The sequence below is a fragment of the Condylura cristata genome, unplaced genomic scaffold (genome assembly GCF_000260355.1).
Source record: "Condylura cristata isolate star-nosed mole 26May11 unplaced genomic scaffold, ConCri1.0 scaffold00001, whole genome shotgun sequence".
Taxonomy (NCBI): domain Eukaryota; kingdom Metazoa; phylum Chordata; class Mammalia; order Eulipotyphla; family Talpidae; genus Condylura; species Condylura cristata.
Window position 1 is genome coordinate 87,781,820 of NW_004567102.1, and position 24,930 is coordinate 87,806,749.

Sequence of the window (24,930 nt, forward strand, 5' to 3'; positions counted from 1 at the left end):
GAGGTCTGCCGCACCATGTGGTCACCTCCGGGGCAGGCGGGAATCGAACTCATGCGGAAGCGGCTTTAGCTTCTCAGTGCCGCGCTTTAACCCACTGCGCCACCAGGGAGGGCCAGTTTCTGTTCTTTTTCCCTCTTTTTTCTCCATTTAGAAATGTCCTGAGAGTGCACCTTTTTAGGGCAAAAGGAAGCTCCTGAGAAATGGACCAGGAGAAAGCTAAAGCAGACAGGCAGAGCTAAGTGTTGACCGGTCAGCAAATATGGCGTCAGACAGGTGCAGGTCGTGTGGCAAGCTTTTGGGACACTCCTGGCGCTCATGTTGTATTCCACAGCCCTGGGCAAGAGGGGAGCCAGGACAAGCTCTGCCTGGGATGTCCACATTCAGCACTGGCTGGAAGATGCTTTGCACACGGGGATCTAAGCTCACCCGGTGTGGGGCGCCGGGGCAGCGGGCTGCGTCTCTCCCTCATCTCACAAGGCTGAAGCTAGTCCCAAAGAGACCGAGTTCATTGCCTGTGGTCCCCCAGGCTGTGACCTCCGTGCACACGCCTCAGGGGCCCTCCGAGGGCGGCCACTGGTGCCGCAGGTCACGCCGTGAGCGCTCACTTAGTCTTAATTTGTCCTCTCTGCCTTCAGAGGTTGAATTTCCCTTTGTAGGTTACAGCGGTTTCATTCAACTCATGTTCTTAAATATTTTCCCCATTTCTGTAGGATTAGTTCTTATTGAAAGATTAATTCCACATTTTCAATAATTTATATGATTGGGTGTTACAAATATCTGGGCAAATTGATACAGCATTTAAAAACAGCTTTCCCTGCCTTTCTGTCTTGTCATATGCTGCCTTCTCAGACCATCAGAGGGAATCAAAAATGCCTCTCTAATCCTTTCTGTTTTCAATTTTTATGAGTTTAACATGGGAGATATATAAATCACAGTCAAACATTTCTCCTTACCTCATCTGATTTAGCTTGATAAAATCAACTCCATCTATATGTATGTCTTTAGAAATATGTCTCAGTTTTTCCCAAATGGATATGTCTTACATCTAATGTGTGAGAACAAATTCCAGTAGTACCTCCCTGGGGAATCTGAACTGGCCCCTGATTATGCTAATAGAAGCCAAGAGGTTTTCAAAGCAAAAGAACTATATAATAAATTATTCATAAATAGGTCTCTCCTTTGATGGTCTTGGTGTTTCTGGATTTTCCAGACCACAGAGGCTACATGATACGATATATGTAGGCTGAGCTGAAGATGTTAGGGGGGGATGGGAATTGAAAATTAATTGAATTTTAAATTGTCGCATCTTAGCATTTGTGATATTTACCGGAGCTGGTCGGGGACAAGCAAGACCCGGGCGTGGTGTATCTGAGTGTCCTCGGTGGCTGGAGGCACCTCGAAGGGGCGGCGCTCGTCGCTGAGGGAGCCGTGCCCATTTGGCTCCCCAAACCCCAGCCCAGGGCGAAGCAGCAGCCATGTCCCACTGCTGGCCTAGAGCAGAAGAACGTGGGTGCTGCCCTGTCCACACTCAGCTCCCCGTTCTCCCCACTGCTCTCCTTCCCCTGCCCTTGCGCAACCTCACTGCTAGTTCATCCTCAGGTCCACTTTGCCAGGCCCAAGGGGCACCCCAATGCACGGGAATGAAGCTCCCTTACGCCTCTGGTCCACACCCCCCGTCTTATAGCACACACCTTGGCTACCCTTCTCAACATTTCCACACGGCTTCAGAATCCACTTTGGTTTTATGGGTATGGATGGGTTTCGAAATATTTCATTTCTACTTGCAGCGACCTGATCCTTATAACTTCAATGCATCTACTGTGTCACTTATCTGTTTCCTCCTTGGACTCATTCATATAAAAAAAAATCAATTTTTAGCCTCAATGTAAATCTTCTGTGATCTCTCAGCTGCCCTCATGTATGTAACAAGACCCACCTCCTTCCTTCCTCTCCATCTCGTGAGGCTCACAGTGGCTCCTGTAGAAACCCAGGCTCCCTTCCTATGTTGATGGTCTCTGTGGAGTTACCCACAGCGCACCCGTCACTCTCAGTTTCGTGGTCTAGATGGGGAGTTGTGTGGCCATCAGCTACTGGTGACACTGTAACCCCCACACCCCAAAACAGAGCTGCGCACAGGCGGAGAGCCGAGACATGTTTATCGAAACGGGTAAGATGTCAACCACCAGCTACCTTCAACGGAGACAGGTCGGGGCAGCTGACCAGATGCACAGTCACAGCAGTGCTTTGGGCACTGGGCTGGTCGGTCCCTGGTGCTGGTCTGTCTTTCATTAGCGCATTTGATGCGACAGCTCTAGCTCAAGACAGACACTCAGACTCATTCTCAGACTCAGCTTCGCTGTACCTTCTCGGACCTGGAAGTCTCTGAGCTGCCCGAGGCCACCCTCTGGACGGTTAGCACTGGCCATCAGCGGATGCATATTATCTAGACTTTTTTTCCTAACACCTGGTAAGTACAAATCAATTTTGAGATGGCTCAGTAATACAGTCAACTAGTGGCAAAGAGAGGAAAGGTTATGTGACCTCAACACAGACAAGCCATCCAGACTCGCCCTCTGGCTTGTCTTTACACATGGTTGCTTTTCACTGCTTAATAATCCCCCTACTAGTGAACAAAGCTCGAGACAGTGTCAGAGAAGTCAGGAGTGTTTTGAAAGCCCATGACAAATCTAGTCTCATCTCTCCCTTTGAATTAGTGAATCGCTACCTCATTTGTTCTTAACCTGTGCACCCCATTTTAGTAACTGTCTTACTGAGGCACAACCGAATGATTTCTGGAATCCAAAACTATTGGCGTTTGAAAACTATCACCATTCTCTTAATGATTCCCTTGCCTATTCCACGTCCCAACCCCTTCAAAGTATAGGGGCTTCCAAGGATAACCAAATCAATGCCATGAATTTCCCGTGCCATTACAGGAAAATGCACTGAAACCTTCACTACCCATCATTCTACAAATAAAGCTTTCTACCAAATTACGTATCAAAGACTTTCCATGTATTATGCCTGCATTATGTTCCACACAAATAATGTGCTAATTCTTGCTGTGGCAGAGATAATAGCAGCAGAAGGGGCTGTTAAAGTAGATAGTTATCATCAGAACAGGAGAGGGAACCAAAGACATCATCACAAAGTATCAATGAAGAAGGTCAGCGAAAAGCAGAAAGCACAATGCAGGGCTTTCAGGGTAGAGGTCAAGCTTCCACGCCAGCTGTAGTTAACAAGAATTCACAACACGATTAGCAATCTAAGAAGTATTGTAGTGAATGCAAGATGTTGGTGCCTTGCCCTAAAACAATTTAGATTTCGTGGAGCGATACTAATGCACGCGTGAAGACTCTGAATACATTCCAGCAGTGGGCAAAATTCCTCAACTGGTCTGGAGCAAAAAGGAGGCGGGAGGAGGCAGGACCTCTGAACTCCATAGGAACAGATAAGGGAAAACTGGAGAAGGAGCAGCCTCAGCTGTTCCCAGCGCCATCACAAGGACTCAGCGTGGGCGCTGCATGGGCACCAGTGGTCAGGACGCAGGGAGGTCAGAGAAACGAGATGGGGGGAGGGGCAGTGCAGGGGGCCAGTTGGGCAGCGGGGGACCACGCTGAGGCTAACTTTTATGTTTGCAGGCCAATTTTAGAGGAAACCGGCATTCTTGTAAAACAATATATATTTGATGGAGAAATACTGCCCATCTCAGAAGCAGAATAGCTTCCTGCCATCGCTGGAAGATTTCAAGAATTGAAAATTGGACGACAGCAGGTGGCAGCTATAAATTTTGTATTAACATGGCAATGCAGGGTGAGATTTATGAACTCTGATATAATGTAATCTTTCACTGAAAACAATTTTACTTTTTTCAGTGGTTTGACCCTGGCTCTAAAGAATATCTTTTCAGGGAATGCATTTTCTCGAATATGGCTTATTTTATGTAAGTGATTGTGTAAGACAGTTATTCAAGGGCCAGTGGGCTAGAGATACAACTCATGGTCTGATAATATGGTTAAGCTGTGAGAGATTATGAGGATGCAAGAAAGAGGTTATTCCAAATAAGTTTGGACGATGACACATTGGAACATGTATTTTTCTTTTTTCAATATTCATTTTTAAACCACGGCAGATACAAGATTTTTGCTTTTATCCCAAGTGTATTTCAGAGACTGAGGTCAAGCACTAAGTTGAAATTGTCTTGTGTCAGATGGCGCTATTTCGCAGAGCTAGGAACGCTGCCAATTTGCAAAGGTCTAGCTACTTGGGGGTTTTTCTTGAAAACTAAAATAACTTCCTGCAGAACTTATGGTCCTCGCAGCTTTCCAAATTGCATTTCATGGTGTAGGAGGTTCTTACTAGGAAAAAACATGGCCACTGTCTAACATCATAAATAAGACACTGGTGCTTGGTCAAGCCACAAAATATTGGCAGGCGATGTCATAACGCCTGCTCAGTGTGGCCATGGCAAGTTCAGTGTCCATGAGATGGCAGAGCCCTACAGTGGTGGAAACAAAAGATCTTTCTGAACATTCAAAATGGCTGCGGGGGAGATAGGGCTAGTGAGCATGGAATGAAACGCTCAAAAGAAGGCGCGTGAGCGACGAAAACCACAAAACTTGTCAATGTGGGTTTTTTTTTTTTAACCAAGAACCCACAGTGATCAGAGGGTTATATTTCAAAGCAGGAAGGCAGATGTCCCCCCATGGAAGCTTAGCCCTAGGTGTTTAATAGTAGTAAAGAGTAACGTGGCAAGTTCCCACTCGGTGTGCTCTTCCAGAAGGCGGCCACTACCTCTGGACTAATGGGTCCTCAGACTTCTCTCCATCTTCACACCAATTTCCTTGGAGCCCAAAAAGTATTAAAAAGTCTAGTCTTTCAATCTAGAAAAACAGTTCTCAGTCCTCACCATGCATAAGGACCACCTGGGGAGATTTTTAAAAGACACTGATTTGGGGCCTCCCTGTTGGCACAGGGGTTAAAGACAGCGCTATCAAGCTCTCTGCAGCCACTGCAGCACAAGTTCAATCCCTGGCCAGGGAGTGACGCCCTGGGCACAGCAGACCTCTCCTGTCTCCTCGCTGCCCTCTCAGCAATGTATTTCAGAAGATCTCCCTGTTCTGTTCCCACTATCTCTGGTGAATCCTCTCACCCTCTATACCTCTGGCCTATACTCTGATTCTTGTGTGCATAAATAATTGAATCTTTAAAAAAGTAAAAATAAAAGGCATGGATGCTCGTTATCCATGCCCAGAAATTATATCTTCATTGATCTGAGTAGGTATGAATATTGGTAAGATCTCCTCAAGTGAGAATATAAAAAAAAAATCAATATAAGAGATTCACAGACCAGTTTTATGTATAAATAAAGAGTGAACATCCTTAATAAATATTGAAATGTACATGATAAAAAAACCCAAAGAATCAAGAAGGGTGTACCCAAACAATGCAATAATAGTTTAAAACCAGAACATATGATGATAGAGTTCATCAGATTAAAGAACCAGAGGAAAAATATTTATGCTACTGAGGTTCTGAGAAAGCATGAAGAAGAGTTCATGCCTCTGTGTGTACAGATTTGTGTGTGGCTGGATGGGAATGAATGGAGGGAGGGAAGGAGGGAGATAGTTGGATGGATAGGTGGATGGATGGATGGGTGGGTGGATGGGTGGGTGGATGAGTGGATTGGTGGGTAGATGGATGGGTGGGTGGATGGGTAGATAGGTGAATGGGAAGGTGGGCAGTACAGACAGACAGGTATAGAAGTAGACATATGAGACTGACACAAAACAAGGGTGGAGCAAGGACTTCCCTTAAGACAATTTCAAAAGAAACCTTCCTTCTTGTGGAAGGAAATGTGGCCTTCAACGAAGAAACTTTAGACCCATTTTCTTTATGTGAGCAAAAAAGATGCTGAACATCACTCTTAATGTCTAATGTACACTGCCAAATGTCATAGACAGTAGACTGAGAGAAGTATGAGGCTCATGAGCTAGAAACTAGTATTACTTGCAGAGACAAGTAAGCTCACCTGCAGACATTCCAACAGAATCAAAGAGAACATATCAAAAACTTATAAAATGCAGCCAAAGAAACTTGAAGTGGATTTGATTAAAACAAGAGCTATACTTCATTCAACAGTGGGGTTACCTAACGTTGGGCAATATTAGTTCTTTCCCCAACCCATAACTTAACAGTTTTTGGGGGTGGGGAATACCATACAGGATTATTTTCTAGCTACTTTCCTCAGCCTCCTCACATACTAAGTGTGCAACATACAATATCAAAGAGTCCTTCATGGTTTCTATAAACTGATAGGAAATGGCAGGATAACGAAAGAGGGTGCTGAGCTTGGGGCCCGGGGGTCTGGCTCTTACTGACTCTCGCGCCACCATGCAGATTTGGTCCTGTCACTTTCCTTTGCTGATAAAACAGGATTAATCGGCATCCTTTATGGTTTACAAGGCATCATTCCTTGTTGTAATAATCGTACAAGTCGAATAACGCCCTCCATGGCTGTGCATTGCTTCTCTTTCAATCCAACACCCCATAAAACTCTATGGCAGCTTTCTGACAAAGTTCTTTTAGGGCAATGTCCTCCAGGGTGAAGACAGAGGTGGACTGTATCTCCCACAGCACATCATTGACACAGAAACATTTGGAAAGGTGGTGATCTATGCTTTCGGTACTTTAACTCCCACATCAACTGACAAACTCTGCAGATCTCATCCATTAGGAAGACGCACGTTGGAATGCTTTCTTCTTCTCTTTTTAGTGATACTTCTAACCAGCAGTGACTAGGATTGATGGAACGGAATCGCCAATACATTTGTACAAATACACATCTGTCTCTCCCCAGAGAATAATCACACAACTGGGTGATGGCTGTTTCTCCCGATTCCACGACGCAAGAATTATTCCTGTTCTAAAAGCCTGTCAGGTTGGTTTGTCTCGTTGGAGGTGTTTGAACACCCAATTCTCCCATCTGCTTCGTCTCCTTCCCTGATCAACAATCTAAGTAAGAGCTCCCAAGCACCAGGAAACCAGTTTATATATATTCATGCACAATCTCTTCCCGGAGTCAGGCTGTCTTCAGGGTCACTGCTAATACTAATGTGCATTTGTTTAGCTCAGGGCTTGACACAATTTCTGTACAGGATCAGAGAGAAAATGTTCTGGCTTTGCGGACCATATGTTCTCTATCTGCGCCACTCTGCCCCCGGGGCACGAGCAAGCACAGACGATACATAGATGAATGAGTGTAGTTGTATGCCAAAGTAATCTTGATTTCCACAAACAGGTGGCGGGCGGAATTTGCAGCACGTGTGAGTCCTCATTTCCCCGCACTGGCTCAGATGAAATTCACTCACCGATGACCCAGGTGTCCTGTCTCGAAAGAGCAGGCGCAAGCAAGTCTCTTTCTACTTATTGCAAATGGATAAACTATTTTTTCAAATGACATGCTTTTATTTTAGTCAGATGTGTGTGTGTGCACGTGCGTGTGTAAATGTCCATACTGGCTAAATACCAGTTTGACTTCGACATTTTCACACAGATCTCAAAAGCAGAATTATCAGTTCCAAGCAGTTTGAATTCGAGCTATCTCAGTTGGAAAACCCCAATGCTGGTGTTACAAACATTGCCATTTCCACACTGGCAGGGTCTCCTGCTCAGGTATATTAACTGTAACCCATTCGACTTCAGCGAAGGTTCCCAGCGGTGAACTTGAGTTCACTGCCCAGGTGTGACAGCAGAAAGGTGAAGGTACACCGCCCTGGAAGAACACCTCATTCGTGACCTTAGCCATGAAGAAGTGTCAAATGGCTCCAGGTCAGGCAAGTTTTATTGCAACATCCAATTATCAAGTTGGCAAAAGGTTTGCGTAGTAGACACGCAACAGCTAAGTTGGGGTTACCTTTCCTCTCCTGCCCAAGCTTTCTCCAGGAACATATAACAGGGGAAGCTGCAAGGGGACAAAGATGGGTGTCACCAAAGCTATTTAACAAAGGTGCCTGACGGGTCCTTTTGAAGATCTGTCTTTGAGAAAAAATCTAATTTGTGAATAATAGCTGCTTGTCTACATACCAGCTATACAGTTGCGGACTAGAAACAAGCTTCTCATAATCTTTTACCATGGTTCTATACTTAAAGGCAGAAAACTGGATAATGCTTATTTTTAGATCATTGAGAACTCTACAAACTGAGGTGCCAGCAGTCCCGCCACCTTGTACGGGAACTGGACAGGCCACGGCCAGAGAGACTCAGTGTGCTACAAGCGCTCCGGTGTCAGAGAATCAAGGCGAGCGTGACTCCGTCAGCGGTGTGTCTCCCCGCTGCCCCACCAGCGGCAGCTTGTGGTGCAGAGGGAGCCTGGGGAGGTGTGCTCCCTCCTGGCGGGAGAATCCATCTTCCTAACTTCCCAACCCCTGAAGCGCAGAGCTGAAGCCCCTGCCTCTCTCTCCCCAGGGAGCAGGAGATCCCTGTGGGGGGTGCCTGGTTGCCCAGGAGCGTCCCTGACCACCTGTGTCCAGCTCTCACTTCCCATCCACCAGGGCAGCAAGACTCTGGCTCAGTGTCCTCATGAGATGCCACGGGTCTTCCCGCATGTGAGGGAACCTGGAGGTGAGGGTGCCTGGGTGCAGCCATATCTCATCTCACATCCTGTTCGCTGACACTAAGTAACTGCCTTTGGGGGAGGTTTAAATCAACTGGAACTCCTCTCTCCTGGCCAGGGTCCCCGTGGCCTGCTGGTCTGGGCAGCCTTGGTGTTCTGGCATTTCTCTTTTTTTCAGGATTTATTTATTTATGCATATAGAACTGGGGTACAGGCAAAAGTTGTGTGTGTGTGTGGGGGGGGATGAGAGGATTCCCCAGAGACAGAGTGGGGAGCAGAACAGATGAATTTACTGAAACTGCAGGGAGCAGTGGGCGGGTCAGGAGAGGTCTGCGGTGCCCTGTGGGTCACCTTCCTGGCTGGGGATTGAACTCGTGCTGCAGTGGCTGCGGACAGCTTCACAGTGCTGAGACTTAACCCCTTGTGCCACCAGAGTGGGCCTGTTCTGGCATTTTTGAGAGTGTTCTAGCCAGTACCTGTGTTACCACAGGCAGAACATGGATTTGTATGAAGAAAAATGCTGCTAATATGTATATGTAAATCAACAATAATGGCAATCATAAGTGCATGGTACAACCCCCCCCCCCGAGAAAGAATAAATGAGCTTGATTAATCTTTAAAAAAGTCTACAGTAGAGCTAAGAACTAATAATTCCTTATTCTGCTTGTGTTTACTGAGAATCTAGTTTGTGGGGCTTTTGTTTTTATTATGTTCATTAAGGTGGTCACATCTTTGGGGGTGAGTGGCTCAAACTCCACAGCACACATCTTGCACACTGCCCACTACCCCAATCATCCTCCACGGTTCCCCACAGGTCCCCTCCACGTCCACCCAACACCTCCAGCTCTGGCGGCCTCAGCTTTGCAGGTAGATGTGAAGGGCTGGTTGTTGGCTCGGTGTGGCTGACTCTTAGTTATGTTTCTGTATTTTCCACATGTACGTGAAACCATCTAGGATTTTGTCTTTCTCCTTCTAACTTATTTTGTTTAGCACCGTCCCCTTCAGTTCCACTGATACTGTCACAAGTGGGCAAGAGTTCATCCTTTTTTTACAGCTTAATTGCATTCTAGTGTGTGTGTGTGTGCATGCGTGTGCACACACACACACAGCTCATTTTCTATGTCACTCCTCTCTCCCTGGGCATTGAGGTTGTTCCCATAACTTATCTCTGATTAATAGGGATGCAGTGAACGCAGGGGTGCAGAAGTCCCTTTGCATGGGTGTTTTTGGGTAGAGATCTGGAGTGACATTTCTGAATTTATTACTTTAAAATATTTTTATGTTACTTGCCGAGCTTGTGCAAACTCTACACATTTTCAGTGGGGTTTGAACAGTCTACATGACCATCATCAATGTCTAAGGGGCTCCACCCCCCACCGCATCTTCACCAGCATTTGTTTCTGGACTTTTGATCTGTGCCGTTCTCATGGGTGTGGGATGGTATCTGGTTTTGATTTGCATTTTCTTGATAAGTCATGTTGTACATTTTTTCGGATGCCTGATGGCCATCTGTATGTCTTCTTTGCAGAAATGACTCTTGAGTTCTTCCTATTTTTTGATTGGCTTAATTATCTCCTTTTTGTTGAGTTACATGAGCTTTTCATGCATCCTGGGTATGAGTCCTTTCCAGATGTGCTATGTGAAAATATTTCCTCCAATTCAGTAGGGCGTCTTTTTGTCAGACTGATAGCTTCTTATGCTGTGCAGAAACTTTTTAGTCTGATGTACTTCTATTTGTTTATTTCTGCTTTTGCTTCTCTTGACAATTAGCACAAGTCTCCAAAGATGTTCCTGAATGTGGTGGAGTGTTTTGCCTAATTTTTATTCATTGTATTTTATAGTGTCAGGTCTTATATTCATGTCAAGTTATTTTTTTGTTTGTTTAAGTTATGAGGTAGTAATCAATGTAGTTTCATGCCTTCGCATGGGATATCCAGTTTTCCTAAAACCATTTATTGAAGACTCTCCTTTCTCTACGGTCTACTCTCGGCTCCCTTGTTGTGGATTAGCTGTCCACAGATGTGTGTGTCTATGTCTGGGCTCTCAGCTCTATTCAGTTTTCCTGTGTGTCTGTTTTTCTTCCGTGACATAGCGTTTTGATTACTAGAACTTTGCGATATAGCTTGAAGTCTGGGAGTGTGACGCCACCCCTCTTCCTCTTTCTTGTCAGTGTCCTTGGGAGTTGCTCACTCCTTGTGGCGGAATGTGCCTTTGAGGTCGCAAGCTGCCTTGTGTTGCATTTTTCTGTCTGCCTGCCTTGCATATTAGGTCGTCTACTCTAGAATTCTTCATTCTCCAGCTGCAGGAAATTGGAAACTTCAGGAAAAGCCCAACAGAGCACTCTAGTGGGAGGTGGCTACCACCCCTGGCCCCCAACTCCACAAAGAGTGAGGTCAGCCTTCAGTGGGAGACCGTCACCCACAGGAGGGTGGGCAGCCACCTCCCTTGAGGCCAAGGGCAGAAGTCGGGTAACTCTGAGCACTGAAGTGGCTCAAAGGCCACCAAGAGTCGCGGATCCTGAGGCAGGGAGCTCTTTCCCCCGTGCTTTGGTTTAGGGAAAAGGGGTAGCAGAGACCCAGGACACGTGACCCAGGCAGACAACTCAGCAGGGGAGCAGGAAGGGTAAAGCATCACAGGCAGCGCCTTTCCGAACCTTAGAGTTATGAGCCCACCTTGAACTAAATGGAAGGTCAGAAGGATCCAGCTGCTTTGTGCTGACACCTGTGCCCTGTCGCGTGCGAGCCGGACGTCAGTCAGGAGTCGGCAGAGTGTGAGCAGAAAGCGGTTTGCCTGCACTTACCCCATCTATTTTTGTGATGTTCCTTTCTTTAAACACATTTATCCCAAAGAACATTCCATTTTAGGGCAGAAGAACAACAAAAAAACATTTTTCCCACAAGATAAAAAGAATATTTGTTCGATACAGTTTTCTCTTACTTTCCTGTTATCATTCACTGCTATTGTTTGTTTGTTTGTTTGTTTTTAATGGGAAAAAGTTCTGTATGGTCATCTTTAGATTTTTACAGGAATAATCTGCCCAGAACTCACAGACATGACAAGAATTCATTTGATGCCAAACAATCTGTAAAATGATGTATGTTTACCGAGGGTGACTTCCCCCATTGGGCTCACTCCTTCATGAAAATGAGCTCAGGAAGGTAGTTCCCAGGTGGGATTTCATAGCTGAGACTGCTGTTTCCTGGCGGTGCCAGGGTGGGAGGGGTGAGGGCTGCATTGGGGGTGGACATCGCCTTGTCCTCACCAGGCCCCAGACGTCACCAGCGGTGAGGGCCTTGACAAGGGTGCTCTCCCTTGAGGACCCGGTGTGGGCAGGCTGCTGGCTGGGCACAGGAGGGCATCGGGAGAGGGCAGGGGCAGCTGGAGCCCTGGAGAGCGGCTCTGACTCTGGGGAAGGCCTGGGCTAGTCTCCCCAGGGAGCTCTGGCTGAGGGGAGCTGGTGAGGAAAAGGGTCCGCGAGCCGGTGGCCACAGCGCGCAGGGTGGGGCCGGGGTCGGGTCCGGCTCTGAACTGCATCGTTGCTTCTGTATCTGGACGAAGCGCCCACGTCTTCATGGTCTGAATACAGGTAGATTCTGTCCTTCACAGTGACATGAAAACATCAACCTCCCGACTTGATGCGGAACTTCCATTTATTCTGAGCAATGTCTCGAAAAGACCAGAGAGATGAGCCCTTGGCCTTCGAGGGCCTCCCAGGCCCTGCTGGCCAGCCAGCTGTCCACTGTAGCAGGAAGCTGCCCCAGACCAGGCTGCCTCTGTTATAGCTATATTTATGCACAGTGACAGCTGGATTTCATGTAATTTTCAGGTGACACAACTTTATTCTTAGAATATTTTACCATCTTTCCAGTATGTAAAATCTATTCTTGACGCATGTACCGGCCATAGGAATAGGTGGCCACCTTTGGTCAGTGGGCTGTCGCCTGTGACCTCTGGTTTACTAGGCCATGGGAGTGGGGGGTCTTTAAGTGAGAAGACGAGTGATGGGTGGGGTGATGGTGTCCACGGGGATCAGTCACGTGGCTGGGACTTGCCCTTGACAGCTGCGGTGAGTGCTGCGGTCAGAGGTGCCAGTTAGCAGCAAGAGGACGGGTTCCGGGTGCGTCTCCATAACTGCTCATCAATCCCCTGATTTCTTGAACCCCATTTTCTCCCATAAATAATGGAAAGGGGTCATACAGTGGGTCTGAGATCACTGTCGCCTGGCGGCCGACTCCACCCGTACGTGCACAGCTTCTGCACACTGTCGACTGCATCACCTACTCCACAGAGGGTGAGAGAGGGGGCTCGTGGCTCAGGCTGGCGCTCGCGAAGCTATCTTTAAAGAGCAGGTGTTGGCTAGAAGCCGCAGCCCCCACGCCCGCCGATGATGTGTCGCATGTCATGGCTGCACATGAATTTTGAAAAAGCTCAGAGCTATCACATCAAAGAAGAGGAGGCCACTTAGGAGGAGAGAGGAGGCGGGAGGTCCGGAGGGCATGGCCGGCCTCTCACATCATGTCAAGCCTCTGGCAGGACTGGCCCTCGAGGCCAGTGCCAGGGTCCCACTGGCTGAGGCTTTATGGCCGGCGCGCTGCATTCCAGTGTAAAATAATTGCATTTCTTTGAATTTTATTGTCCAGCGTTCACATACCTATAAATGACATAATGGTCTGTAACTAGTACTTGAGAGGTCCTTGGGGTTGAAGCACAGTTTTACACTTTTCCAAAGCGGAACACGCCACGAGACAGAAAATACTAAATGGTGAAATCACAGTGGGAGGACGCGTGGCCAAAGCCACTGAGCCACACAGGGTGACACTGGCGGAGTCTGGGCATCAGTGGCCCCAAGACAAGTAAACTCCGCCCGTAAGCGATTCCTGAGCACGGAGTGCGTGGAGCCCCCTGGGCCGCGGCCAGCCCGGCTGTCCTGAGCCTCCCTCCCTCCGAGTCCCTCTGGAGCCTCCTGGCCCTACGGCTTCCGCCTTGGGCGGCTCCCAGCCACCAGCTCCCTTTCACTGTCCTGGCAAGGCGTTTGCTCTCCTTGCTGCAGGACACTGCCCCTTTCTGCCGCTCCGCCCGGGAGTCTCGAGGGGAGCGCGGCAAGGTCCCGCATACGTTGACCAGGGCTCTCCCGCATACACACGGGGCGTTCAGCTCCCAGCCAGCCACGGGTTGCAGGGAGACCCACCAGTCTTCCAGAAGAGACCCCCCTCCTAAGGGCGCCCCAGGATGAAGACAGTGGCGCAAGGAAGGACTGAGGAGGAAGCCCCAGGCTCAGCGCCCGCCTGCTGACCACGGTTCCCCGTTTCCCCGTTTCCCCGTTTCCCATCACCTGTGAGCCACATGGTCCCGCCAGACCACTCTGCGCGCATGCGCATCTCCCGCTCCCTCCCCTCACCAGCTCCCTCCCACAATGACACTAGAAGCTGGAACCCTGCTGCTCAGCTCCTTTGTGCCCTGCTGCCCTTTGTTGGCAAGAGCCACCACTGCCCACCTCAGTTCAAGCGGCCTGTTTACCCCTAATATTTTAAGTGTTTCGTGACCGACGGCTATTAGTCGCAGAGAAAAATCTCAGTGGAGTGATGGAAAAAATGCTCCTGGCCAATGAAGGAAAGGCAGGGAGAAATGGTTAACGTTTGGTTAATGATTACTAATTTCCGACAGTGGCGTAGGCACAGAGACTGTGCCCAGTGCTCCCACGGGCTCCGTGCTCTTGAATTCTCCCCATGAAGAACGTTCTCGAGGGGCCTGGAGAAAGTGGGGAGTGCATATGGCATGCAGGAATCCTCCTGCCTACATCAAGGACCACCGCAGGCCCGTAGGGCGGTGGATTCAGGGCACACTCAGCAGACTGGCAGCTCTGCGGTCTTCTGCGTAGACGGTGTCTCCAACACCCAGCATCGCCCTTCTTCGCCTCATCCTGGGGCACCGTGGGCACTAAATCAGATGTGGGTATCCGCGGAGGCCACAGGAGATGTGAGGAGGCCGAGGCCTGGAGACTGGGGTCCATACCCACTGCCCCTACCACCACCTGTGCCCGCGGGCAGTCCTGAGGTGGAGGAGGGGCTTTCACTAGTGTTTCCCTCTGGGCACGCCAGAGCCACGTGGCTGTCGGAGCAAAAGATGGAAATTCCTTCCTAGAAAGAAAAGAATTCCCACCGGTGGAGCCTGGGGCAGCCCCCGGGGAGGTCCCGCACCGGCCAGCCCAGGCCACGCCCAGCCCCTGTGGGAGTCTCAGGACTGTGGCTACTCGTGAGTGGTTGACCAGTGAGTTTTGCTTTTCCTCAGTAGATGCGTAAGTGACACTTAAGTCCCCAGTAACTGACAGACTGTCACGGAGGAAGCACCCCAGGGGGCCTCACAGCTGAACCCCACAACCACAGCTTCTCCCCCTTTGAAGGGTGTCACGCGAACCCCACTGTTTCAGTTCTGTTACATCATACTGGTTATTATTGGCTTTTATGGTACTCAGAGTCCGTTACTGAATGGCTCTCGAACATCTACCGTGGCCTTGACTTGAGATTACTGACTTCCTTTATCTTGCATTTAAAGATGTCGATAATTCTCAATTTGCATACTCAAAAATGTGGATTATCTAATGCAACCTTGGTCTATTCTTTTGAATACATTCAGGAGACTGAACATGTTTTTCATTTTACCTTCTATTATTAATTCTTTCTACCATCATATCACAGTTGAGTCTTGAGAAGGGTATTATTTATGGAATATTGTAAGGTTTATAGGATAAGCGCAGATTCCTCCTTTCTTTATAAAACATACTATCTGGAAAACATGAAAATCCTTTACTTTCACTGCAAGATTCAACAGTTCCATAAAAGCCAACTATTCCTGAAACATGTCACCGCCATTTTCCCTAGAAGCGTTCATTCTTTATATTGGCCGACGAGAAGTTCCAATTTGAAAGCTGAAGGACTCATGATGGCGGCATCTGCCGTTTTTGATGCTGTCAGGCCTGGGCTCTGGTGCAGAGCCCCGCCTTCCCCTTGAGGAGTCTCTTCTCCCTTTGTGACGGTTTTCCAGGCCTTCATTTCTGACTTGGGTGTGCGGGACGGAGGAACGGCAGCCGGAGAAGCCGTCACCCTCAGGCTCTCTCTTCTCCTGTGTGCGAGAACTTCACGCTCTCCTTCCAGATTGTTCTGGCTCTTCTACACCCACCCCGCACCCCCGCACCCCAGCTGACTGACACTGAGAAGGGCTCGGAGAACCAGGGATGTCAGGGTTCAGAGGCCCTTTTCACAGAAGCACCCCTAGAACTTGACTGCCTAGGGGCTCGCAGGATGAACTGCAAGGACTAAAAGCTATTGACCGAGAGAGGCATTTGCATTTTGATGAAGGACAGAGAGGGGCGTTTGAGTGGACAGGCCTTTTGCTGTCTGTCAGTACCCCGGTGGGCAGTCATTTTACCCCCACACCCTCGGGGTGGGTCCCAATGAGAGAGCAGGCAGATGAGTTCATCTAATGCAGAAGTGGGACAGGAGCGCCCTGCCAATGGCTCAGCTTGGCGGTGCTGTCTGGAGGTGGGGAAGGAGCAGGCTGTTTTCTTGTGTCGAAGGGTGTGAGACCCCTGCGAAGAGGTGTCCAGACCGCTGGTGAGAGGCAACTACGGAGCCACTGGCTCAGAGCAGAGAAAGGCTATAGGCTTCCAGTGAAATGAACCCCAGTTTGGAATGAACTGGACCAGGCGGCCCCCGTCTGGCTCCATGCCAAAGTCAAGTGGGCTGTTTCTAAATGTAGCCAGGGATGGCACTGTAAGCTCTATACACAGGTATGTACATCGCCAGTGCTCTGTGAATAAAATTAGAAAGTGGGAACGCACCTGGGACACCAGGAAGCGGATCAAGATACGCAACAGGATCAGCGCCCGGACATTTCCTGGGGGCCCACTCATCACTGCGCCCTCTCACTACCTCCACGGCCAACGCCGCCCTGTTTTCAACACGGGATTTACTTTTCCCGCTTTCAATTGTTTACACAATGTGTGCTATTGCCTATTTGATTTCGTATGCAAACTGAGTGATATTTATAACTCCATCCACCCGCTGGCGAGCCCAGCACAGGGTGGACAGGCAGGGCCCTCAAAAACTGCCCCACAGGATGGGGGGCAGAGGGCTGCACCCACCGCGGCGCCCTCACAGCAGGGCCCTGCCCTCCGACACCCCCTCTTCAAAGTGGGGACAGTGCGGTGTCCGTGAGGCCGCGGAGCCTCCGGAAGTCCGGGGCGTTGGTGCGCTGTGTCCGCGTGCGGACCCCGCCAGGAGGGGCACTCTGTCTGCCTGGGCTGGGCGCCGCACACTCAAGGATGAAGGTCTCGGCAGGTGCCCCGAGACCTCGCCGTGGGGGCCTGAGGGACCCCCGGCTGCCGGCCCTGTCCACCTGCCTGTGGCGCCCGCACCGGGGCAGGCCCCTCCTCTGACTGCTCTGAATGGCGAGGCGCAGCCCTGCCTGCACCTCGTCACAGGTGGGCCTGAAGCACAGGTGCGCAGCGCCCAGCCCACAGACAGACCCCTCCTGGCGTGGTCTGCAGCTGACACAGCGCTCCAAAGGCCTTGGCGTTCCGGTGGCTCCACAACCTCACCGACACCTGCACTGTCCCCTCTTTGCGGGGGCGGGGGGGGGCGATGTCCAGAGGGCCCCGTGCTGCGCCCCAGGCCCAGCCAGTCCACCCCACCGCACTGTCCTGGTCTGCGCCTGTGAGATGCCACTTCAATGGCCCGGAGTTAGCGAGGTGGACGACCGGGCACCTGACCTCCGAGAACGCACTGTGGAAAAATCCTCATGGACAGTCGTCTTCCTCGTCCACTGTCTGATTTTCCTTTTTGATAATGGAAGTGAAACCCACCATTTTGCATAACTGTGGTGCCGCTGGAAGCTTTTCTCTTTGTTCTGATCTGCGGGACACCCACTCAGCCGCCTGCGCCATTTTCTAGTATTTTCCCTGGTGGAGGCGTCTGCACATTAGCCATGGGTGAAGATGCACAGAATAACGGGAGTTCTGTCAAAATATATTGTACTTCAAGAGAGGCGCTTGGAGTCGGATGCTGTGTGCAATATAAACAGTAGCTTGGCTTCCAAATGCCTCGTGTTTTATGCTCCATGCTCAATTTTAGAAGAACACATTTATGGGGATGCTACATGCTGATGCAGCTAACTTTAAAATAGCCCATTAAAAATGCTAATAGACAATGCATTTCAATGGTTTACATTTTCAAAGGAAAACTCATTCATGAAAGAAGAATTCCTCACTCCACATGGCTTCTCTTCTCAGAGGACATGTGCAAAGACAGCCTACAAAATTAGCGTTTCTGGCCATCTTCCCCAAATTATATTTTTATACATGCACGCTTCCAGCATAAATGTAAAGCCCTGTGACAGAGAGGCCTGCTCTGCTAGGCAGCCTGCTGTTCACACACACTTGTCTTCCTTTTAGAAATGAGTGCGTGTGTAACTTAGGACAGCAGAAATGTGCACACCCACGCCAGAGTCTCGTTTATGTTCCCACATGGTCCCTGAAAATGGGGTGCCAGGCCATTATCTCCACATGCCACACTGCCCGCGTCGGAGCAGTGGCCCCAGCAAGTGCAAAACCCCTACTCAGTCACAAACACACACACACACCCCGAGTGCACACGTGTCTGCACACACGTGCACACAGTAGGCATAAGTGGTGCCATGTGTACGCATGAGCACGCACACCCCTGTAGACACACATGTCCACAGATGCCCGTGCAAACCCCACACACGTGCACACGTGTCGCCCACCCCGAGGCACGTCGCTACATCTCTCAGCAGTCATTTCTGTGGAGAGGCCTCCTGTCAGCCAGCTTCGCCAGCTGAGGCGGCCTGCCAGCGTCCAGGGCACGGAAATCGCATTTCGGGGCATTGGCAGAGCACAGCACACCACCCCCTGAGCGGAATCGCACCATCGCTTCATTTCAAGTTCTCTGGTGTCCACTTAGTTTGAGGAAGAAAGCACATTTCAACTCCCTCGCTCCCCGTGGCCCAACGAGCTGGCCCTGCCACGTTTGATGCCAGGCTCTATCACAACTGGTGATTCTCGCTTCATGTCACCCAGGACTGCCACCCCGCTTTCTGTAACCCCTGCTCTCGCCGGAACAGCAGATCTGCTGAAGGGAGAACGCTCTTCTGATCTGGCCCACACGAGACCCGGCGCTGGCCCCTACACTCCAGGCAGCGGCTGTTCCGGCGTGCGGACAGGAGAGACGAGCGTTTCCTGCACAGACACACTGAGGCCGGGGCGGCGCGTTTCCAGGGGAGGGTCAGGTGGACACCGTCTCTGCCGGCGTTGTGGCCGCGGGGTCTCTGCTGTGCCTGCCCCCTGCGGTTTCGGGGCAGCGGAAGCAGCGATGTTTAAGTCAGCGGGCTGCCTGTGGGCCCACACAAGTCTAACTGCAGAACAGTAACCGTGGTCTGCAGACCTCTGGCCGAAGCCTCGTTCACTCACGGGTGTGGCTATGTCAGCATCCGCTAGGGCCCTCTGGACGCCCCAGCCGAGCCCGCTATCAACTTCTACAGTCTGAGCGCTCTCCTCGGGATGCACAGGTGTTCCAGAGCACAGGCAGCCTGAGAGGCTGGCCCGCCGGAGACTGGCTTCCCCGTGAATCCACAGAAAAGTGATCGGAGTCACCTGCTGGCTTCGTTGTCCGTCCCGGGGTAAGAGCTAGAGTCCTGCTGGCCACTGTAGCTCCCTGCGAATCTGTCTGCCCCTCTCTCCCCCCGAGACCGACATTCTCTAGGCTAAGTTCCTGGGCTATCACAAGACGAACAACAAAGAGCATCTATTTGTATAATTTTTGAATTTGACTTTAGTGCAAATCTGCTTCCTTTCCAACAACGGTACTACATGACACCAGCTAACATCGGCGGGACTGAATAAGTCCTCCAGGTTTAACTGAATGCAACTTCCCCAAACTAAGGCCTTCAAATGTTTTATGCAAAAAAGCTGAACAAACTGAAGACTATTTATAATGTAAGCACCGCTGAATAGCAAGGAAATGAGCAAAGACTGAGAGAGCCGAGATGTTTCTTTTTTCTAGTATGTTCTACTCATATAGCATATGAATTAAAATAATAAAATTTACAAGTCATTTTGAAATGATAAAATGATGATTATTTGAAATATTCATTGACCCCCATCTATTATAGGTAAACTTCTATCTGAGAGCTAAGAATTTGTTGAGAATTCAGATAATAAGTGGATGAAATTATCACATTAGCAAGACTTTTTAAAGCAAAGTGCATAGAACATGAAACAAACGTATACAGCATTATCAACCACTTGATTCTCATCGTAGTACTTTAAAACTGCCAGAGAGTTTTGACGATAACATGCTAATAGTCTCCTTTGAGGTTTATGTGTTCTGTTTGTTTATTTTTTTAAGGATTTATTTATGTATACATACAGAACTGGGGCACAGGCCAGAGGTGCAGGGTGGTGAGAGGATTCACCAGAGCCAGAGTGGGGAGCAGAACAGGCAGATGGACGAAGTCCACTGCTGAGGGGAGCAGCGGGGGACAGGAGAGGTCTGCCGCGCCCTGGGGGTCACCCCTGGTCCAGGGATCAAACTTGCACTGAAGCCGCCACAGCCAGCTTGCAGTGCTGCGCCCTGACCCGCTGCGCCACCAGGGAGGGCCTGTTTATTTTTCAATAGTGAAAAAATATTTACTTTAGGGAACATTTCCTCCTACTGCCACATAGGAGAATTATACATGGGAAGCGATACAGAGATAGGGTAGGGCACAGTCATTAATTATATAGTAATGATTGATACTAAAATTTATCTTATACATTTGGATTTTACTAAAAGTTACGCAGAAGTGACTGGCGATTTGAAGAAGCATCTAATAGACAAAAACACTTCATAGAAACGGGCTACAATGTTGAAGCATCTGTCCTCTGTGTCCTTACGTTCTTGTGTCTCCAATAATGAGGCAGAGGAAAAACTTATTTTTGTAAGCCACTAAGTAAACTTTTACGGTAAAATATGTGTCTCAAAAGAAGCGGTTTCTCGGATCGGAAAACAACTTTGACGGGTATGTTGGGCGTCTTAACCACTAACGGAGTGGCTTCCTGGATAGGAGAGAAACAATCCTGCTTCTCTTGGCTAATCTCAGAATGAGATTACAGAGCCAGCAGGGAAAAGTGCCGAGGCCAGAAGTAAAAGGCCTCAGTGCGGTGATGCAGTTAATTCTATAACAACAAGACTCCTATAACGCAGTTCCCCAACAGCTTGATAGGTATAGGGTAATCTGTGACATTTCTATCACACATTTTCCCCTGTTCAACTCAAAGAGTAACCTTCAAAAGTATTTTGAAATGGACAACTACAGACTGTTCTCGAATAACTTGCTGACCTTCCCAAGGTCACCATTCATGTTTATAGGTGATGGTGATTTCAACGAGCACCATCTACGTGGACGTGATTCATACATCTCGGATTCTTACTCAGAAAAAAATCTCTCTAGTAAATAGTAGTGCTTTGAGAGGGGGAACACTCTGGAAGTTCGTGTAAAGTCCCACAAGGGAGAGCATCTGACTCAACTATTTTTATGAATCAGATGCTACCAGTAGAAATACACCCTAGCAGATATTTTAGAAAAATAAACGTCTTCTGTCCCATTTGAGAAAGTGCCGTTTCACCAAGCACAGAACTACTACTTCCCACTCTTTTATTGAAAAATGTGGGCTCCGTGTATAACATTTGTTCAAAAAAAAAAAAATGTGTTGTGAAAACACTTAAACCTGCACCCTCAAAAATCCTTGGAAATAAAGAATTTAGTTCTGTTTAAAACCCATTCAACTGATATATTCAGAAGTTTTGCCCTTATTTAGCTAATAAAGCGAAACGCCCCAGCTTCAAACACCCCCCTTGGCATCAATAAAACCTGTATCATCCAGGGGCCAAGGACACTTCCTGCAGGTTTGCTGGGCAGTGACTCGAGTGCGGGCACCGCGCCCCACCGTGCCCATCTCCATGACCGGCCACCTTGCCAGAGGGACGCGGTCGGCCCCCGCGGTCCAGGGCCACGGCTGTTAACCTGCTCGTGGCCTCTGTACCCGCGAGCCGCTCGCTCGGCCTGTCCCCTCCATCCTCTCCTCTCGTGGAAGGGCCTGGCCCTCTGCCCCAGTGTGTCCCGCCCTTGGCCACAGCACCCGGGGGGTTTCCTCCCTGGGCGCTCTGACCCCGAGAGAGCCAAGACTGAATGGACGTGCATTTTCAGGGGGGCGGTCTGGGCACCTCTAATCTTACCGCTGGCTGATTCGATGCACCGAGAACTCACGACTCAGGCTGCCCTTGCCAATAACTGGGCCAGCATGTCCGCATGCCTCGGGAATCTCCTTCTACAAATCAGTCTCGCCAGTAACCACCGCCATTTCCCAACCCCATTCAAACTTCAGTCCACAGCTCATGATCCATTACACCCTCGTGTTCAGAGTCCCCCACACTGATTCCATGCTTCCCTAATCCCTCTGCTGTATTCCTTCCCGGATGCTAGGATTTTATTGGCAAAGCCCCGAACATGGATGAGTATAGTTCACCTCTGGCTCTGTGCCTTCCTCCGAGAAGTTTCCTCAAGTGGTTGAAATTCCCACCTTTACCCTCAAGTGTGAACTGAAATATAATTAATTATCTAAGCTTCAACTTCATTGGCATAAAAACTACTCTTGAAAATAAGATTGACAAGAAGCATGGATTTTTTGTTTTTTAAATTATGCTACCAGGTAAAAAGAACAACCCAGCAAGGCAATGACAAAGTCAGAGGCTTTGAGAAGCCATGGAAGGTTCCAGATGAAAGTATCAAAATGAAAAGATGGACAGAGCAGCCAATTCTGAGACGCAAGAAACAGCGACCTGTGTTAACACAAGACTCTGCCTGCTCAGAACGCAACTGAACCATTCTCAGGCTCAATAAAACTGTGGTGGTGATGGAGGGGCAGCGGGGTGAGAGGAAGGAGCAGGGGCCAGCCCGAGCCGGAAGGGCACAGGCCTTGGGTGGAGGCTGCAGGAGGCATCTGACGTCCTCTCCCGAGCCTTAGAGGGTGGCGTCCACCAACACTAAAGCAGTAAGTTTATCCAACGAAGTGAAAGTGGTTTCTGAAGCGGAGCAAGAACGGAACACGAACTCTCAGAGCGGATCTGTTCATATCTGCCCGAAGCTGAAGAGAAGGTGAACCGCCTCGGCGAGCAGATGGTTCAGCCCCCGCAAGGGGGGGACCCCAGGGGGGCCGCGCTGCCCCAAGGCTGGTCCAGTGGTACCTGCCTTGTGCCCACTGCCGGCACCACCGAGGACAGGACTGCAGTGAAGGAGAGGGGGTCAGGGTTGGGGTGCAGCGGGGGTGCCAGGCATGGCGCAGGGGCTGGGGTGAGGGCAGAGTTCTGAGCCCCAGGTCTGGGCCTGGCACTCAGTTATGTTTGTGACACTGCACTGTGTCTCGAAAGAAAGAGGCCGCGGGGACTGAGAAGATGCTGCCTTTGCGTAAACTTCAGTCCTTAGGACTTCGGCAAAGAAACGCGACGAAGGCGCGGGGGTGGGGGTGGGGGTGTCTGCCTGGCCGAGAGGCGGGGACACAGCTCCGTGCGGGCTGCTGCTTCATGGTGACCGGTTTATTCACTATATGCTGTTTTTGGCGTAGAAAATTGACTACATTTTTTAAACTTCTTAGCAATGCAACCTAGTATATCCTTTAAAATAATTCTAAAGAATGACAGCTGATGGGCAGTGGTGTTTTCTCCTCTACGCCTTTGAATCCCCTCATACCCAGAGAATGACCTAGAGCTTCCAGCCTTTTCGGCCTTTGGGGACCCTCAATTGCCAGGAATTTAGAACGCCTAAATTCTGAATGCTCGGGAAATAGAATAAATACACACTTCGGCACAAAGTGAAATCAGCAGCAATGGAGGGATGGCTGACTCGGGAGTGAGTCAGGTTCTATAAAGAGGGCTTCTCGGCTCCGGGCTTCTGGAAGGAAGTTGCAAGGAGGCTCTGGACCATCCGTCTGGAAGCTTCTTGCAAACTAAGAGCTTCTCTGCATCCTGTAATGAAACTGTAGCTCATCATTGGGCAGATTTCTGGATTTGTTCAAATTTTGCTTTTCTTTTGCGTGCAAGATCTCTAGATAGGATTTTCAAGTTACCTGATAGGAGGCAACGGCCAACGTGGCTTTTTTCTCGGTGTCTGGGAGGAGGGAAGTTTGCACGCCAGGATGCCGTATTGCAACCTGCCTCCTCAGCTCCTGCCTCCCCAACTCAACGCAACTGGGGTTCCCGGCAGGCTGCACGCAGGGCCTAGGCCACTCACTGTCCCGCGCCAGTGCTCTGGGGCCTGGGGGCCTTCCCTCCTGAGAGTCAGGGCCCAGCCCCGACAGGTGACCCCCACCTCCCACCGCCAGACAAGGCACTGCCGCCTGATGGCCTGAGGGAAGGGCCCTGCAATTCCGCTCATTTCCGGGGGCTCCGCTGACCCTGCCACTTGATCCCCTCAGATGTGGGGCCTGGGAGTGCAGTTTCCGCCTCTCGGGTGAGTCTTCCCTGCTTCTCCCCATGACTCCACTGTGAGCAATGTGCTCTGGAAGTGGGGAGCCCTGTGCAGGGCACCCCGGGACACCTAGTCAAGGTGGCCTTGTGTTTACCCAGACGTGGAGGTTTCTCTTCTTGAGAACCGGCGCCCGCTACTAAGTGGGTAATCGGGCGGTGAGTGAGGCGGCCTTGGCGACGAGGGCACATCCCGTCCTCCAGGGCCGGGAGACTCCGGGGCGCCGGCTCCAGGAGCGGGAGGTGTCGGGAGCGAGGCCGGCGGACAGCGAGCGCGCCTGGGACCAGAGGCCGCGGTGGTGGCCAGCAGCTTCTAGGGAGCAGCCGTGTTCCTTTCCCTGTTATTTGTGAGCACCCAGTCACGTCTGGCAAACGTCAGGCCTGGCCTCCCCTGTGATCCTGGGAGGCAGCGGGGAGCAGCTGGCCGGGCCCATGTTGGGGTGAGCAGAACGGGTCCTAGAAAGGCAGGGCGATGCCTGGAGGAGCCCCACTGCCGCCATCCTGGAGGCCATGTCCCCCGCGCCCTGGGTGAGAGGACGCCGCCCACAGCCTGGGAGGTGCGTGCAGAGCCTGGGACCGCTGGAGCGGCCATGGCCCGAGCCGCAGAGGCGGCCCAGGACACAGAGTGAGCTTTGCCCGCTCTCCGCCCGGTGGCACCAAGAGGCACAAACACTCAAACACACTCCTGCACTGCTGCAGAAAATGAGGTCTCGGTCCAGCAGCGACTGCATGAGGCGCTGTGGC

The 24,930-nt window shown here is 50.2% G+C and overlaps 1 protein-coding gene across 1 annotated transcript in view; it reads right to left on the bottom strand.

The window, feature by feature from the left end:
• PARK2 (parkin RBR E3 ubiquitin protein ligase) overlaps positions 1-24,930 on the bottom strand; it is a 945,331-nt gene that overhangs the window by 344,558 nt on the left and 575,843 nt on the right. The gene's annotated exons all lie outside the window — the stretch shown is intronic.